Source organism: Mercenaria mercenaria, chromosome 14 (assembly GCF_021730395.1).
Source record: "Mercenaria mercenaria strain notata chromosome 14, MADL_Memer_1, whole genome shotgun sequence".
NCBI lineage: Eukaryota > Metazoa > Mollusca > Bivalvia > Venerida > Veneridae > Mercenaria > Mercenaria mercenaria.
Genome location: NC_069374.1, coordinates 2931062 through 2951049, shown reverse-complemented (window position 1 = coordinate 2951049; position 19988 = coordinate 2931062). Strand labels below are relative to the sequence as shown.

The 19988-nt window shown below is 32.2% G+C and overlaps 1 protein-coding gene across 8 annotated transcripts in view; it reads left to right on the top strand.

The window, feature by feature from the left end:
* The window catches only part of LOC123526159 (uncharacterized), a 74352-nt gene that overhangs the window by 45372 nt on the left and 8992 nt on the right, over nt 1-19988 (top strand). For 4 of the 8 annotated variants that reach the window (XM_053522838.1, XM_053522839.1, XM_053522837.1 and 1 more), the window contains one exon: nt 4827-5042. The gene's annotated coding sequence lies outside the window, so the exon portion shown is untranslated. Of the gene's footprint in view, nt 1-4826; nt 5043-6010; nt 6380-9379; nt 9695-14760; nt 14832-14880; nt 15050-19988 lie in introns of those variants that run through there. The other 4 variants (XM_045305194.2, XM_045305195.2, XM_045305197.2 and 1 more) reach the window with 4 other exon arrangements.

Sequence of the window (19988 nt, the reverse complement as noted above, 5' to 3'; positions counted from 1 at the left end):
GTTACTATATGTACCAGTCAGTGACTGAACTCAAATTCAAAATCAGCTAGAGATGCAATTAAACTGTATCCTGTTGATTTAAACTCTCTGCTTTTTTATGTAAATACCTAAATTCATTCAGTTCCTGCTATGATCCATTTTTACAAATCAAATTTCCCATTAGAATTTTCAAATTTTAGAAATTTAAACGTTTTTTATCTGAAGTTTATTGAAACACCTTAAACAGCATTTTAAAGGTATTTTTTTATGATACCATTTTCTCTTTTTCACAGCATAAATTGCTTATATAAGAGTTGAAAATATGGATTTTGTTACTCAGTAAAGCAAAAATGTTTAATTTTTTAAAAATTTTCAGCTTTGAATTTTTTATTATATTCTTTTAAGGTTGAAAGTGAAGGTTTTAGTACAGTTTGACTTTGTATTGGTGTAATTGTCCTGGTGGAAAGTTTATTTGTACAAATTCTTAAATTGTTAAATAAGTGTTGAATAATTTTGTTATCTCCCTATGCCATCAATGAAAAACTTGTCAAGTGGGCCAATTTACATTTCGAATTTACAAGTTTCTGAATATGTTAACGTTGGTAACCTTTCGGTAGATTTCGTATTCATCTCGGCGACCTGTCGTGGTGATTTCTCTCAATGTCTCGATGTCGTACATAATTTTCGATCAATTTTCACGAAAGAAGAAGATCTGCATGCCACTGTCATATGCCTTAGGTGATTTTATACGAATATAAATTATGGATTTGACGAGAGATAACCTAATTTGATGAGGGACCGCAGAGGTGAAATAAACCACAGTGTTGTACAAAATAACTGTATTTATTGTATGTGATTATTATCAACAATTATTGAGTAATTAAGTTTTCTCAAGTTACTTCAGCGACAATGTTTGGAAATACGATACACGCCGTATTACAGGCTCTCTAATTTCAAGAATTGGGTCGCCTCGCAATGCTTAGGAGGTAGAAAGTTGCGATACATGGTATAGACGTGACTTTCGTAACAGATGACTGACTGTGAGATATGCAAAAATCCCACAATGCCCCTCTTTGTTTTGAATGCTGAAGGCTTTACGATTCACATAAATATAATAGAAAGGTATAGTAGGTACGCTAGATGTTATTGTATAACTATTCTATTCATAAACTGTGTGATAAATCAGACCTTCTCAAATAATACTGATAATCTTAAACTGGAGCAATGTAACATTTGAGATTTTATAACAATTAAATAAAATCAAGAAGGCTAGTCTAAGGATTCCAAATTTCTTCTTTAACAGTGTAGGAGAAATTGAAAAAAAATAATCTTTCGCTTGATTAAACTCAATTTTTTGGTATGGGAAAGTGAGAGAGCCAGTTACATTGTTTTATCTGTTTTATCCTTTGTCTCAAAGAGTCATCTAAAATGTTGCCTTTTAAGTCATTAAGCTTAATGACTTTAAAGTGTAAAGTGCGTTCTTTAATTAAAGAGGCTGTTTCATAAAAGAATATTTTTTAGGGGTTGGTGGGAACAGGAGGGAGGGGGGAAATATGAAGTCAGAGGAAATGAAACACCCTTAATCATTCAAAAAAAAGATTTTTCTATCTGAAATATACCCTGTGAACAATTAACTCAGTGGATAGTGCATGATACTGTGATTTTACAGAGTCTGAAACCCGGTGTGTCATGGACATTTGACACAAAACGGTATGGCTAAAGTGGGTCTTCCTGCACGGTGGAAGTTGTCAGTTACTTCTAGAGGACAAGTGCTGGTAGGGACTCAAAGAATACCAGTTAGTTTAACTGGTCATTATAACACTACTGAAAGTATTCTGTTGAAAGCACAAAGCCAGAAAGTATCAGACGCTTCCCAGTATAACTCATGTCTTATATAGAAGTGCCATATCTTACTTGAAATTGTGTCATATATTTGTAAAGGTTTCTTATTTAGTATCGGTAGTTGACGAAAGTCCCCACCCAAAATGGATGGAACAACTTATTTTCAGATATGTCATACTAATACCCCCTCAGCATCCTGACTTGGCCATCACAGCTAGAAACAGTATTAGTTTAGTAAAAAACCCAGCACAAGTCACAAGTCAGTCGATGCTTCATCCCAGACTGAGAATTGAAATGGGACTGCAAAACTGCAGACTGCATGCACCACTACAGTCTACTTTAAGTCATAATTAGGCTTTGAAAAATTGAAGGGCAGTGCTTAAAACAATATTTTCATCACATAGTGTTAATTGACTGAGGAATTGGTAGAAATGAAATGCATATAATTAAGTCAGTTTTGTGTTAGCATGAATTATCATAGCTTGATATGTATGCAGGGGTATGGGCCAGTGGCCTTTTCTACTATAAACATTGTATTGAATAGAATTAAAAGTTTTTTTCTTTTCATTTCTATGTGGTACTACAGTAATGGTAATGTATTGCAAAATTATAACTAAATATTGTAGTTTGGCACCTTTTTTTTGCAAAAGCTGATAATGCAGTAATGGTACATTAATTGCAAGAAAAAGTAACGTTGCATTAATGGTACTTGATTGCAAAATGAAGAATTGTTGTAGTAATGGTGATTATAGTAATTTACTGCAAAATAAAGTTATGTTGCAGTAATGGTACTTGATGGCAAAATAAAGTAATGGTAATTTATTGTAAAATAAATTTATATCGCAGTAATTAGTATAAAACGTTAAAATGATAAAAATCTTTCAAATGATAAAAGTAAAAACATGTTGACTAGTGTATATAAAAGAAAACTTGAATGAAATTTCCCAAACTGACCAGTGTTTATTTGCAGTTTGATTTTAGTACTCTGAATTGTTAGATAGATAAAGTAAATACTTAAAGTAAATAAATGAGAGTAATATTAGCTTAAATAGGCTTAAGTTATATAATACATACTTCACAGGGAAATGTTTTGACCAAACCTTAAAGATTAGTAAGTCTCCATTAAGACCATTTATTATATTTTTAAAGTTTACATTGACAATTTCTGGTTTGTGTTTTATAAATGTAGTTGAGGGTGTCAGAGTTGTCCTAGTCATTGCTTAATGAAGGCATAAGGAAAATGAATTTTGTACTTTTTTGATTGTGATTCTAAAAGACATCCACAGGCATGGAATATGACTTGTTCATTACTTTCTTATCTTATATATTTTTCTTATGGGTCAATTTCCAGTTTGTCAGATACTGCAGCCTGTATCCAGACTGAGATTAACAACCTTTGGGACAAATACCAGCAAACTTAGGAAAGCTTCAAGCAGTTTATTAATCCCAGCCATGAGTGGTGGGGGTGTTATATGAATGGTCTCCATCTGTCCATCCATCTGTAACATTTTGTGTCTGCTCTGTATCTCCTAAACCCCTTGAAGGATAATCATGAAACTTGGGACAAATGACGATGTGCAGAACCCATGAGTCAGCAATGTTAGCTCAAGGTCACAAATCAAGGTCAAAGGTTTGAGCCTTCTATTTAGTGTCTGCTCTGTATCTCTTAAACCCTTGAAGGATTTTCATTAAACTTTGGTCAACCTAATCAAGACAATGTGCAGAACCCATGAGTCAGCCATGTCAGCTCAAGGTCAATGTCACAGCTTGAGGTCAAAGGTTTGAGCCTTCCATTTTGTGTCCATTTTATATCTCCAAAATCCCTTGAAGGATTTTCATGAAACTTAGATCAAATGATCACCTCATCAAGACGATATGCAGAACCTATAAGTAAGTGATGTTGGCTCAAGGTCAGCATCACAACTAGAGGTGACCTTGAACTTTTGAGCCTTCCATTTTGTGTCCGCTCTATCTCCTAAACTCCTTGAAGGATAATCATGAAGCTTGGGTTAAATGATAACCTTATCAGGACAATGTGCAGAGTCAGCCATGTTGGCTCAAGGTCAAGGGCACAACTTTAGGTCAAAGGTTTGAGCCTTCAATTTTATTTCTGCTCTGTATCTCCTAAACCCCTTGAAGGATTTTCATGAAACTTGGGACAAATGATCACCTCATTAAGACAATGTGAGGAAGCCATGTTGGCTTAAGGTCAAGGTCAAAACTCTGGGTCTTATGTTTAAGCCTTCCATTTTGTGTCCACTCTGTATCTCCTAAACCCCTTGAACGATTTTCATGAAACTTTGGTCAGTTGATCACCTCATCAAGACAATATTCAGAACTCAGTCATGTTGGCTCAAGGTCAGGTCACACTCAAGGTCAAATGTTTGAGCCTTCCATTTTATGTCTTCTCTGTATCTCCTAAACCCCTTGAAGGATTTTGATATGACTTGGCTGTAATATTCCCCTTATCAAGACAATATACAGAATTCAAAATTCACCCCTGCCAGCTTAAGGTCAAGGTCACAACTCGAATGTTTAATGGCAATACCATCAACCCTTTCACTATCCATAACAGTGGTGGGGTACATAGCTGTCTTTCAGACTGCCTTGTTTGAATTGCTATTAAACTGTTGATTGATACAAAATGAGCCATGCCATGGGAAAATCAACATAATGGTTTTGCAACCAGCATGGATCCAGACCAACCTGCGCATCCACGCAGTCTGGTCAGGATCTATGCTATTCGCTAACAGTTTCTCCAGTTCCAATAGGCTTTAAAAGGGAACAGCATGGATCCTGACCAGACTGCGCGGATGCGCAGGCTGGTCTGGATCCATGCTGGTCGCAAAGCCACTATGTTGGCTTTCTCATGGCGCGGCTCAAATGAACTTTGAAGATCATTGTTGATCATACCTACATTAGTTTTATCAATTTGTCGTTTTTATTACCATTTTAGCAGCAACAGATATGAAATTTGTATACTTATCCTTTTTTCTTGATTACAGAGAGGCAATAAGCAGTGGAAAGAGTTTGTGATGACCAAAACAATATCAAGTAAGGAAAGACCAGTATATGGACAGCAGTGATATAGTGGTTCATTGAATGACAACAGTGGTGTACAGTGGGTCGTTGACAGTAATTGAAGTGGATAGTCAGGCAAAGAAATAAAGCTGTTGTGTTCCAAGTAAAAGAACAGGCTCTTTGGGTGATAAGTTTAAAAGGTATTCTTGAAACAAAATATCCAAAATATAAGGAATAGATAATACATGGTTGATGTCTGTCTGTATTGAGTTGGTGGGCAAATGATAGAACAAATTATAGGGTAAGCTTTAGCAAACCTGCTAATCTTTTGTCATGAACCTTTTTACTTAATATAGCCAGCCAGTGACCATGTAATTCTTTTAGCATTAAGTTGCACTTTTCTGTTTGTGTATTTAAAACAGATATGAAAACACAAGAAAAGATTAATTTTAAATTTTTGGAACTGGCAATTTCCCATATCAAGTGACTTGGTGTCACAATAATCTATATTGCATTACTGTATGATTTTTACACATTTTTTTATGATACTAAAGTCCAGTGTAAGGTGAATATCACTATATTGACTATACCAGTCCTCCTCTATAAATATTTAAAACATACATTTGTAGTTTAAATAATATTTAATTTTGTTTTTAACCTCTTTAGGATATTCAGATTCAGGACATAAATTAGTCAAATACTATGAGCTTATTCAACATAGTTGAGCAAAATTACAATGACTGAAATCAGTAAAATGAGCCGTGCCATGGGAAAACCAGCATAGTGGGTGTGCGACCAGCATGGATCCAGACCAGCCTGCGCATCAGCGCAGTCTGGTCAGGCTCCATGCTGTTCGCTTTTAAAGCCTATTGGAATTGGAGAAACTGTTAGCGAACAGCATGGATCCTGACCAGACTGCGCGGATGCGCAGGCTGGTCTGGATCCATGCTGGTCGCAAAGCCACTATGTTGGTTTTCTCATGGCGCGGCTCAAATATGTTTACTTTGCATTGCCCCAGTTATCCCAAAAATTTAGCGACCATTTACGGCTATAGAAGAATTGTGGGTTACAACATTAATCAAACAAACAGTAGTGATAACATATTTTACCTCTCCGATAGTTTTGCGGCCAGGTATTATAATGGCCCTATAGGTATGTATTATCGTAGGCAGTAGCGTATTCTTTTGTAATAGTTTTTTCGTATAGGATGAACTGACGACTTTAACGTGTCGCATAAGATTTGTTTGTGAAATTTTTTTTCGAAGGATTGTCCTTCAACCAGGATATGTTTTTCGTGGTCACAGAAAAAAAGGAAATTAACCCAGTTTGTTGAGTTAAAAGTTACATCTAAATGTTTATGAAATACAAAACAATATTGTTTTGTTAGAATGGTGTAATATATTCAGTGTGGATTTAGAAGTTAAACTGAGTTTGTGTTACCTGTGATCTTGTAATTTTGAAGGAATTGAATTCACAAAGTGGAATTTTTGACGTTTAATTTTATATAGCAGATGGATTTTACCGACAAGCAGTTTTGGTATATCTATATTTTTGATAGATCTTACACGTTTATGTCATTGTTAATTAATGTCTTGAAAATTTTAATGATAGAAAAGAAAAGTTCAGGCAGATAATTTTGAATTTGTATCTGTAAATCAAGTTGTAAAATCATTGTAAATTTTTCAGTTTGGAAATGCTTGATTTATATATTTTTGCCTTATACAGCCTTTTTAATGGAAACTTTTTTTAGTGATTTTTCAGTCAAATGTTTTAGTACATTGATCAGGGGTATTTTGTAGATATGGTATATTTAGATGGAATACAGTTACTGTACTAGATATCTGTTATTAGTTAATATTATAAACACCTTTTACATATGGGATCTTAGTAAAATAAATATAGAGTATAAAGTTTTTTAAGAAGACATATACCTATATTCTATGTTATTGTCAATGGCAGTAAAATTGAAGTACATTAAAACAATAAAAAAAAAATAGTTGTTATGGAACTATAAACGGATGATGACATTTTGTTAAAAAAATCATCACTAAAGTGCAAGATGGTACGTTTTAATGTGACACCTCTCAGATATGGAACCAAATGTTTTACATGTGAATTTAAGATCGTTTTGATATGACACAGATCCATTAATGTATACAGCAATTTTTAACATATATCAATATTATACAAGTAATGCTAAATATATTTTGTTATCATGTAAATAAAGTTGGGTTAAAAAAAGAATATTAATAGACTTATTTTAAACAAAGACTTAATTGCTAAGTTACATAGAATATGTTTTTAATTTGCTGCTGTCACACTGCAGGGGCAGAAATAGGGTATAATTGAATATAAGAGCTTGACATTTTTTCACCCATAAAAATTTCAGGTACGGTCCTCTTAGAAAGAGAGAAAAACATGAAATAATTATGATTTTCAAGAGAGAGTTACTGAGTTACCATATCTATAGTCTGATATTTATTGTATTGTACATTCTTAAAGCACCTTAAAGTTTACCTTTATTTTCTAATTTTAAAAGAATTGTGAATTAACAGTGGCATTACACATCAGACAATCCCTGTGTTAAATAATTTCAAATTTTCCTCTTTTGTACACAAATCTTACATAGAAGTTCATATTCATTTAATCGCGCTTAACGTTTTGCACTGGATATTGCTTCGCATTGACAACAGTATATTTATCAGAAGCCACGTTTTTTCTAACCATTTTAGAGCAGAATTTTACTTTTAAAGACTTGAAAAATCGTATCGCCTTATCATATGATCAGAAAAAGTGCTAAAATGTAATTAACAGTACCTTAAAAAGTTGAACATAATTTCTTTAATGTACTTTTGAATAAGATATTTTTTTTATTTAATTGCCGTGCAGGCATTATAGAACTTTGATATAACTTTAAATCCTTCAAAAGGTCATCTGCCATTCAATTGATCATAATAGCCAATTTTAAACATACAAACTCAGATCATTGAATTTGTAGCTTATTTTTGATATTCGTAATAATTTATCGATAAAATTTTGTCTATAGTCATTAAGTGTTTATAGTTGGGATAAGGAATTCTACTATTGGATTATACACTGGGCACAATATTGAAGGAGTCTATCAAATTCTCTAGGTAAATACTGTACTGTTTAAGTAAATAAAAGGTACCGTGAAGCCATTTAATTTCGTGAGCACAAAATTTTGTGGTTTCTCCCATAGTCTCTACTTTATATGGATATCAATTTGTTGATTTCAGCATTAGAAGTTAACCCTTACCCTACTAAATTTCTATAATGAACTTGTCCATCTTTCAATTTGGGCTGTACCATTAACTGTTAAAAGTGGTGCTTACCAAAAAGATACTGACTGAATGGCGAACAGTATAATAATAATAATAATAATAATAATAATAACGACTTTATTTATAGTGGATAACATATTTGGCTAAGCCAATTTACAATATGGTCCACATATACATGACTATATACAAACATGGAGAAAATTATGACAAAATAAAACACACAAAGTTATATGTTATCAGAAAAATAATATGAGAATGAAAGATTATATACAATACAGGACACTGTATTTAATAACTGAAGTAACTATTTACAATGAAAATGGAGAGAGATGGTAGAGACAGTATTTCCTGACATTTAATTGCAGTTATGACTTATTGTACTGTCAGAGTATTGCCACTGAAGGTACGATCTTTTAAATTTCTCCAGGGTGTCTGAAGAACGTATATATTTAGGTATGTTATTCCAGATAACTGTTCCAGAATAGTGCAAAGATGCAGACCTTGATCAGACTGCACAGATGTGCAGGCTGGTCAAGATCTACACTGGTTGCAGCATGATAAGGGATAAGATGAATGGGAATTTTTATTTGTTTGCTGGGAATTAATTTCCTGGATTGACTCGACCATGAAATGTACAAAAATAAGTCCTCCACAAATATCAGTGATTTCACAGTAATTGATGATTAAAACAAATAAATGTATAAGAGTTATTTCATTCATTTTAGAACAGTTATCACATTTTTTTTCTCAATTCCTTGTGTTAGGGTGCCTCATTTCCCCAAAAAGGGCTTCTTTTGATTATTGCTTTGTCCTTTACTATAATCAGTAGGGTTTCAGTTGAAATCAATCTTTATATTCAAGGCCATTTCTTTTCCCCCCAAGTTGAATTCTTTAAGTGAGGAAGCCATCCAGCTGGCTTACGGAAGGTCGGTGGTTCTACCAAGGAGCCCACTCTTGATGAAATAATCTCTCCACCATATAACCTATTATTGTGTCGGTGCAACATAAAAACCAACAAAAAAATAGGCAGTACGACTGTGTAATAGCCTTTGAAAATTGACAATTATTATAATAATTATAGCAAATTACCCATAATTCAAGAAAGAGATTTGCAAATTTTAACGCGAGTATGTTTATAAATTCAAAAACCATAACAGGATATAGTTTTGCAGTGAAAAAATGCCAAGAGAAAGGAATTTTCAAGTTATTTTCATACCTTAACCTTCATTTATATACATTAATAGTAGCAGCACAGAGAAGATTTTAATGCAGCCTAATTTATCGGAAAACAGTATAAATGTATTGTATATGTATTTGTAGATATTAGGATTAAGCCAGGTTGGAATGCCAAATTTAAAAGGATTATCTGGAGGATTAATCTGTCAAGCCTGCATTGAGCAAAACTAGATATTGTGGGTGCGAAATTGTGCCATATGGGAATGCCATATTGTTATTTTTTCGTTTCGCCTCAATATTGTGTTGCGTTTTTTCGGCAATATCTGAAAATGGCGATGTGGTTCACAGATTTATAAGGATTTTATTGGAATAAGGTGTGCTGGTGTTGTTATTGTTAGTTGTTATTATGATTATGTAACACGAAAAGTGAAATAACCTGCGGATTGTTAATATTAATGAAATTTTGTTTGGTTGTGCTGATAGCTTTTTTTTTGTGATAATTATGCACACTCTGCTAGAATGGATGTTAATGTACTGCTGGAATGGACCTTTAAAACAATGTGATGAAATTATGTTTGAGTCGTTATGTTAAAATGAACCCCACAAAATTTTACTGTCTGCTGTTTTTTTGAAAATATAACATATCCTGTTTAAGGATCTAAACTGTTATGTGTAAGTAAGAGCTTTCTTAGGATCTGGAATGTTATTTAGTATTCTTATGCATTGTATACATGGATCTTTTGTAAGAAGATGGGGCCATTTTAACATTATAGCTCAAATTTACTCTTCTGCTAGCATTAGAGGTTATATAATGTGTACTTCTGCACATTTAAATTATTTTCAAAAAAAAAATAGCTGCAGTAGGGTTAAAATAAATTTGTGTGTGTGAAAACTTGGGAATTCAAACACATTGTTCTTGCATAACAAATGCAGTATTTGTGTGTGAAAACAAAAATACCTCAATTTATTCTGAAGGACTGGTTATGAGAAATACCTGAATGATTCAGATTCCGATCTAAATATTTAAAATTTGTTCATGTAGGACAAGTGTCTTGTATTTAAAAGTACCATGGTTCAGAGGGGCGAATAAATGACACTTTCATTAGCTTAAGTAGTCTACCATTAGTAGTACGAAATTGTCCAAACCATCAAGTCCATTGTGAACCACAAAAGAATTAAAACATCAAAGAATTCTTTTCCTGAATCGTTCAACGTAAGACTTTTTATTCTATTAGCAACTAAAAAAGTAAGTGTTGCCTGGCGGTTTGTAAGAAAGGTGTTTAAAAAACAGGATTATTACGGGTTTTGTGAGTCTGATAAAAGGGATAAAAACTTGAATAAAAGGGGATAAACGTGTAATTTGAATAGGGTCAAGAGCAGGGGGGTTGACTTGGTCCATATTTGAAATTTTTCGCAAGGTTTAGATTACAAATTACAAGCGGCAGTGTTCAGGATAAAGTATAGTATACAGGAGCTATACAAGATTTTTGTCATACCACATAAATATTTTCAGCTTCTTATTTTGGATAACTACTGGTGATGGGAAGCTTCCTTTATGGGAATCAAACAAAATGTCCAAGTTGATTAATCCGCACATAATAACCTGATTGCAGCTTATATCAGTTGTTTATAGACTCAGAGATATCTCTTGTAGCAAAATTCCAAGCATATAATTTTTATAATTTTTGTTAATGATTTATAAACTCAAGTATTTCGTTCTTTGTGAAATATTGTACTTGTGCATTTTTCAGTCAGACAGTTATATAATTCTAGATTTAGCTTATTATAGCTGTTTAAGAAGCACAAAATTGATAAAGAATCAAGTGTTACATTGATGATAACATCGTGGACCGCCTAGACATGATTGGTTTGTGATGCTGTTAGTTAGTAAGCCAGTGTAACGATCATGTTTAATGTTAAAAATAATTTCTGTTATCAAATGACAGACAACAAAAAATCTGAATTCAGTCTTACCCCACCTCAGCTTGGTGTGGGGAAGTTGTCGAAAACTTTAATAGTACACAATCTAAGGAACTGTGCTTGTGGTGAATCACAAACTGGCCAATATATTTACTGACATAACTGTTGAAAAACGGCATAAAACCTAGCAAAGTCAAACACATGTTTAACAACTTAAACATTTCATTAGAAAAGTATTAGTCAGAAGTAAAACGAATAAATCTTTCTAGTATATTTGGAAGTTTTTGTTCAAACTGACCTAAATTTTATTCATATCTTAAACGATCTTTATCTGCCCTAATTTATTCCGAACATCAAGCACATCTCGATATAAAAAAAGACACGTTAAGGTAATAAATTACGGTGAGTGAAATTACAGCTGTCCTCGCCACATTATACAAATATAAAATTTTTCTAGATAGCATAACAATTACAGTGTTTATATGTTCTTCCTGATTATGATACATGTATTAATTAAAGTTATGTGAAATTAAAGGCTGCAAATCAGATAGATTTTTATTGCTGCTGAAAATACTTTAAGGTATATACTCATGTAAATCTTTTTTTTTCTGTTGAAGTTAAATACAGTCATATTGTAGAAGGAAACTTGAAAATGAAAACATGATTATGTAAATTAATGCCTTTGAGTGTTGATTAAAAGGAAGTGTTTTGTGCTTAAGACTGTTTTTAAGAAGTTAATGATAAAAAAGGAAACATGTTTTAAAGAAAATAATTATGAAAATTAAACTTGTAGTTTTTAAGAAGTTAATGATTAAAAAAGGGAACATAATGTTTTCTAGAAGTTAATGATAAAAAGAGAACATTGTTGTTTTAAGCAGTTAATGATAAAAAGAAAACATGTGGTTTTTAAGAAAAAAATGATAAAACGGGATCACGTTGTTTTTAAGAACTTAATGATAAAATAGGGTCATGTTGTTAAAGAAGATGATGATAAGAATTATGTCTCCTACACCACCATGTGGAGGGAGATATATTGATTTACTCCTGTTTGTCTGTCTGTCCGTCTTTAACAAATCTTGTCCGCACTCTAGGTCGAACATTTCTTATCCGATCTTCATTAAACTTGAACAAAAAGTGTTTGCCAATAAGTCCTCGACCAAGTTCTATAACTAACCAGATCGGCCTAGTACTTCAGAATTATGACACTTCAGTTATCGATAGACCGCTTCGCTTACTCCAACACTTATCCAGTAGGCCGTTTACTCCAACACTTACTCCAAAACTGAGTAAACTATTCAGATGATTAGGCAGTTGTGGGAGACATGTGCTTTTCTCAAAAGCGCCTCTAGTTGAACATAAGATGATGGTAAAAAATGAAAAAGGTGTTTTAAGATGATGAAAAAGTGGTAGTGGTGTTTTTAATATGATGATAATGAGGTAAAGTTTATGAGAATAAATATAAGGTAGATTTGATTAATGGGCTTCAGAGATATATACTAAAAGTGTTTTCACATAATAATTTTCCATATTGATATGTAAATTTCATTTGTAAAAATATATTTACACCAATTGTTTTTCTAATGTTTTTTTGCATTGGCTATGGAATGAAATTTATATTAACATTTGTAAGTGTAAATACTTATGGTATGAGGAGATAATTAGCTTTGCATCCAGAAATATGTTCTCATACATGCATGATGGAGTAACATTGTGCTCCTGAAGTCACGCAATTATCTCTGACTGTGCAAAACGTGTGCATGTTTCTCAGTAGAAATCCCATAATCTATGGTTATCAATTTAAATAATTTATATAGATACACTGATACAATTTATCAATATACTTAAGGCATGATTTATATAGATATTTAAGATTATGATCTATATGGATTACAAACACGTATGATAATCAAAGAAAAAATCTAGATTATGCTATCATTTGTATCTGCAACATAAAAATCCCATTTTTCATCTTTTTAAATATACTGTAACGAGGTATGATACTCGAAAGATCAACAACAGAAGGATATTAGTGATAGTTTTACTATTTATTTTATTGATGTTTCAGTGCTATATGCCTTTTTCAACGAAAAACATATGAAATGGCGGTTACGTAATGTTTAAAGGAGGTAACCTTAAATGGCTGGTTCTTACATACATAGTATTGCATAGTCAACAAAATGTTGAAACAAAAAAAACAAAGCCAGTAGTATATGATCCAAGATGCAAGTATTTCCCATAGAAAATGCATAATATATGTGTATATTTTTTTTTGATAAAGAAGAATGGTAATAGCTACAGCAGTTGAGGTAATATTTGTTGTTGTTTAACCTTCAGCCTACTGGCGGCAAGTGATTCTTCCTTTGCGACCAGTGCAGACCAAGATCAGCCTGCACATCCAAGCAGTCTGATCATGGTTCTGCACTGTTCGCCATTCAGTCAGTATCTTTTTGGTAAACACCCCTTTTAACAGTTAATGGTACTGTCCAGTATGAAAGATGGACATGTTCATTATAGAAATTTAGCAAGGTAAGGGTTGATAATTTGTTTTCTTGTTATCATTTGTGAACAGAGCAACATTCAGATTTAAAAAATGCCCTCTTAATTCAATAGTGAAAGCACAGATCTATGTATCACTGGGTCGTGAGTTCAGTCCCCTGGCAAGGTGTATGTTCTCTGTGCTGATTTGATAAAGGACATTGTGTCTGAAATCATTCATCCTCCACCTCAGAATCAAGTATGTGGAAGTTGGCAGCTACGTGTGAGAAACAGGTTTGTACTGGTACTGAATCCAGGAACACTGGTTAGGATAACTGCTCATGGTTACATAACTGAAATACCGTTGAAAAATGGTATTGAAGTTGAAACAAACAAACAAACATAAAAAAGTCTTTTTGACTGCACTATCTTTAAAAGAACAATTAAAATTTTGTCTTAAGTAGCCACCTGCCTTAAAAAGCAGAGGATGGTGCTCCATTGGATGGCTGCTTTGCAAAGGTTCGACTATAGATACATACTGCAAAAAATTGTTACAAGTCATAGATATGGCCTTTTTTTTTAAATCGCAATGGAAAAATATCTGATCTGTAGTAAACTCTTAGCTTAAAATGATTGGGATCTTTTTATAGGAACTATTTTTATTTCAGATTTATCACTTGAGTTAACTTTCACTTGAAAGCCTATTTCGTTTCTCTTATTCAATAATTCAGTAAAATCTTTAACAGTCAATAAAGTTGTTGTAGTGGAACTGTTATTATTTAATGCATTTTTAAAATTAGCATATTTTCTCAAAACCTGCGAAGAGACAAATTTCTAACAGATCCTTATTTAGACATGATGGCTTACAAACTATTGATTATACTGTTACAAGTATTGTTACATAATTTAACAGCATCCTGATTGGGAAAATTATCATTGGTTATCAGGTACTTTCATTGTTTGTATCTATCAGCTACACGTATATTGTACGATAAACTGAAAAATTCGAAACTCGGCTACTGCGTTTTAAACTATTTGAGGAATGTGAAGATGTAACATTGGTAAAGTTTTATGTTTCAGTTTGAATGAATAACATGTGGACATTCTGAATAGAAGGTATTGATGTTTATTGGACGTTAATTGAATATTACCGATATTTAATGCCGGAATTGTGTATTTCCATGTCGTCTATTGATTGATTACACCAGGATTTTTCATAATCGGATTTATGTCGTGAAAATACTGAGTGCTAATTTGTTTATCTTAGGATGGGTAGGAGTGTAGTATGGACATATTTTAGGATTTATTTCTTTAATATTACACAATATTTATAGGTAAAATATTTTCTTATTTGGTTGAATAGGCTATTAGCACGTCTTCAGTCATAAGGTGAAAATGTTATTTTGGTCTGTGTGTCTTATATAAGTGTTTGCTTAATAATGTTTATATGTTGTGATATAATACCCGTGAAATATGTGCGATCATTGACACCCAGAGTTTTTATGGTGGAATTTGCTCGTACAAAATCCGGTCTTACATTTATCACAATTTATACTTCATATAAGCTGGATTTAGTTTTAAGTTTACTGTGTGTAGCGTTTTTGTTAGGAGTATTTTACATGTATATATCAAAGAAATGTTATACTTTTTTGCTTTGGCATTTTCTGTACTGTTATTTACAAAAAAGTTGTATTTAAAAGTGGTCAAAAGTAAAATGAACTCCTATCTCGATTTAGAAAGTAAAAAAATGCTTTCAAGCCATTTCTGAGTTAAATTTGTGAAAATGACTAAAATGTACTACAATGTGGTATGCTATATTATGTGCCAGAGAGAAGTTAAATCTGTTATTTCTATAGGAATTTACTCTGCTTTGACAATTCCTCTAGAGTCCCCAAGTCTGTCCTAATTACACTAACTATATTATGCTCAACAGGATCAATAATTCTCATTTAGAAAGAGCAACTCCATTTTTGCGCTTTCAGTTTTAATTAAAAATTCATACATCTTTTTTTCTAACAATCCTCTGCTTTCTCTGTTAACATGCCAGTATCTACAATTGGTACAGAAAACTTTATAGACTACATTGTTGTCCGATTACAATAAAGCTCCTCTTTAATTCTTTGCCGAGCTAGATCTAGGGCACCCAATTCAGGGGTTGAAAGCTGAACGTTTTCATAAATATTACATCAGTTTAGACATATTATTCAAACAGAATACGGTACCCTCTCAGGACAAAATCACCATTGCTCAGTTTGACCAAGGTGAACATTATCCCCTTTTTGATTTTCAATTATATTGAAATGTTCACTTTATTCTGCCTAAAAACTGATGATTATCATTTTGAAAATTTTTATTTCTTAATTTCTGTTAATCGTTTTCTTTCATTTTAATTTTTTATTCAACAAATTTCCAATGAAAGGGGTGGAGGATTTCGTCCACCTTTGGTAGATTGAACAGTGCAGAATTTTGTTCCAATTGGTATCTAGGTAGAGCCCACAGCTTCTGGGTTTGAGGCAGTGTCATCCTTTTGAAGGCTTTGACAAACTGAACAAATTTGTTATTCATTGCATTACTCGCAAATATCAAAACTAGGTCATTCAGTAAAAATGTAGGTCGTTTCCAGTTCGAACATGCAATTTGCTATGGTCAAAACATTGTTTTTTTTTGTTTTTACTGTACGTACATTAAAATATATGTCACTCACACTTTCACTGTATGTTCTTTCATTTCACTAAAGATGTGGGAAATAGATAATAAGATACACGATATATCTACAAGCTGTCATAAATCTTATTATATCTGCAATATGTTACCCTCGTCCTGTTTACTATACAAAACATTTATAAATGTAAATCTTGTGAGATAGGAGGAAAAACCAGGTGTGAAGTGGCGGTAACAGTTTGAGTTAATGTGTGGGAAAATTACGAGAAACTTTAACAAACTTGCGCCAAACAACCTGATATCATAGTACAACATTTCTAATGTAGTTTGATAGACCTTAAATAACTACCTGTTTTCACCAAAATGACAAAGTAGTCTTTAAATGCATAGTAAATGTTACACTTTGAATCATTTAAGTTTGTTTTTCAAGCATGCTCTGTTAACGTAACATGTTCAGACTGTTAACGCAACATGTTCACAAATTTTGAAATTTTTTATGTAAATAGAGTTTGATATGTAAGAAACATATGAAATTATGACATCAAGAAATAATAAGAGCACTGGACTGTATTAAATAGAATGTAAATATTGTTATAATATTTTCTCTTTTTTTAAATAGAAAAGAACAAGATATAATTAACATAATGGTCTCGACAAATGATTTTTTTTTACATTTTTAAAAACAAAAATTATAATATGCAGTTTTAATGAATTTATCAGAAAGTTAATGTTAAAGCAGTGACTGTGATTTGTTTAGTTAAATTGTGTATTATGTAAATGTGATGTTTTTGTAAGAATCACTGGTCAACATGGCATATTACTGTAAATTGTATAGTAACCATGATGATGGCTTTGTTTTCTTGAAATGTTCAACTCGCGGAGTCAAAAATGTCTGGATATTAATTAGAATAACCCAAAGAAAAAACAAAAACAAAAAAACGTCCATTGTTTATATTTTTATGCGAATTATCCTGATGAAGGTGTTAGCAGAAATGTTGATGCAATATTTAAAGTACTTTTCACAAAACTTACGTATGTGTTATTGTTGAAGTACCTGTCGCATAAGAATAACTCATACAGGAATTTAACTACAAGGAGCGTCTGAATAATGGTCTGTGGTATAGCAGATAAACTACAAGACTGCCTTGATGATTTTCACACTAAATGCTGATAAAAAAATAACAAAAATCCACAGATTTACATTTAAAACATTGGTCAGCCTGACATCTTGTGGAAAAAACTGGACGTCTCATCAGTCTGCCTTTTCAGACCCATCGTTAATCTGGAATGTACACTGCCAGCCTTCCTTCTTTGTTTTAAGAGACAAAGTAATCAAGCTTTATTAGAATAATAAATTAGTCTCCAAACTGATTTACAAAGATATAACAAAAACTATAATTTCTGTTTGTTATTTGTTTTCTTTCTTAACCATTAGCCTGCTGGCGGCAAGTGATTCTGCCTTTGCAGTCTGATCGTCTGGTCTGCACTGTTTGTTATACAGTCAGTAAATTTTCAGTGAACGCCCCTTTGAATAATAAATTGTATTGCCCAAATTGAATGATGGACCAGTCCATTTCAGAAATTTAGCAGGATAAAGGTTAAAGAAGTAAGCAATATTCTTTCCACGCATTTGTTGTTTAGAATTGAACAAATGTATTTTGCTGATTAGAATTTTATCTTTGGTCAGTCACTTTACCATACAATCATTGAATGCTTTACCTCACTGTGAAATCTAGGCCTTATTTCTCTTTACAATGGAATTCATATATTTAACGGACAACCTCAAATCCTTACAAATAGACCCAAGCTTTCAATATTACCATATCTATACTGCCACCAAAATGACTTTCTGTGAATTCCTTCAGATGTAATATTCATTTATCAAACAGTTTTAAAATTGAACTTTTTACACTTTTCAGACCATTCCCATTTCAGTCGCAAATATGAAAATTATTCTCTCATTACCCTTTGTAATGACAGTTTTTGAGTATAAAAACCTGGCGTCACCAAGTACATACAATCTTGCCAAATTTTAATTTAAGATCAAATTGTGATATAAAAAATTTACATGAATAATGAGTTGAAAAACTGGCCGATTATTAAACCATTGATCTTCACAGTTATTTTTTTGTTGGCTGATCTGTAGTTTTTAAGGCTGTTTTGACAAAAATGCAATATAACCAGTTTATGTGATGAATTAAACGGTCTCATTATACAATTTGTGAGAATGCGTTTTTGTGATTCACCAAGGCTGTGTTTTATGCAAGGAAGGGAAAATTGGTGTGATTTTCTGATTCTAAATTGTATACCAAAATGTTTGTTATATTACCACGGTTAGACTACAATGATTAAAAGAGGAAAATCTTGAAAGAGTGATGCAAATTTCACTGTGCAGAGGGTATTGATTCTACTCGATACTTTCAATTTTTTCTCTATCGGACACTTTTCAAAGGAATACTTTTCTAAAATTAATTATGATTTTGTTGCATGTTGCATTAATTGGTCTGCAGATGTATACAACTTTGGAGAAGATTTACTGTTTCTATGGCAGTGCACTTTTTTCTCAGTGCTTGTTTGAAAACTGGATAGTTACCATGTGATGATATGTATTGATGTATTTTTTTTTTATAAATATGGGATATTCTGTTAAAAATGACCTTGTGGTTGAATGTCTTGAAAATATGCTCTTTTTATGTATTGTTTCATGAAAAAAATTTCTCCCGTTTCACATAGAAAATGCATATATAATTATTACTAAGTATGATCTGTGAATTTACAAATATGAAAGCAACATTATCAAATGTTTACACAAAATAACAATGCTACTAAATTGCAAACATCAATCTAAATATCATTGCAAAATGGTCCATTTTAACATGAAAACTCGCCAGAAAAGGTATACAGGTAGACAGAAAAGTGGATTTTGCCTGCATTACTTCTGTTTAGTCATCTAGGAACATTTTTGCTAAAATTATTTACCTTTTTTATTGTTAATTTCCCTTTATAGTTTGACTGATTCATCTAATTTAGGCCCCTAGGTACAATCATACATATTATTATTAAATTACTTCAAAGTAGCGAAAAGAATTTTGATGATAAATATTTAATCAAAGAACATTATTATAATGCCGGAATACATGTCAAGCATTTCATACTTTAAATGAATAAAGAATGAAATGTGGGCTTAATTAGACAGGGCTAATTTCATGAGGAATTTTAAATTCCTTGTGGTGGCTGAACAACACATTCTAACCATCCACTTGGCAATTAAGGCCCTGTAAATATGTAAAACATAAGTAATTAAGGCACTGTAAATATGTAAAACGTAAGTAATTAAGGCCCTGTAAATATGTAAAACATAAGTAATTAAGGCACTGTGAATAAGTAAAACATAAGTAATTAAGACACTGTAAATATGTAAAGAATAAGTAATTAAGACTGTTAATATGTAAAGGATAGGTAATTAAGGCCCTATTTATCCAAAAGATGTAAGCAGTTCAGGTCCTTTAAAAATTATGTAAAGAATATATTTTGAAGGCCCTGATGATTTGATTGGCATAAGCAAAATATCACTCACCTTATTGATTTTGCAACTAGCAAATATTTTAGCAC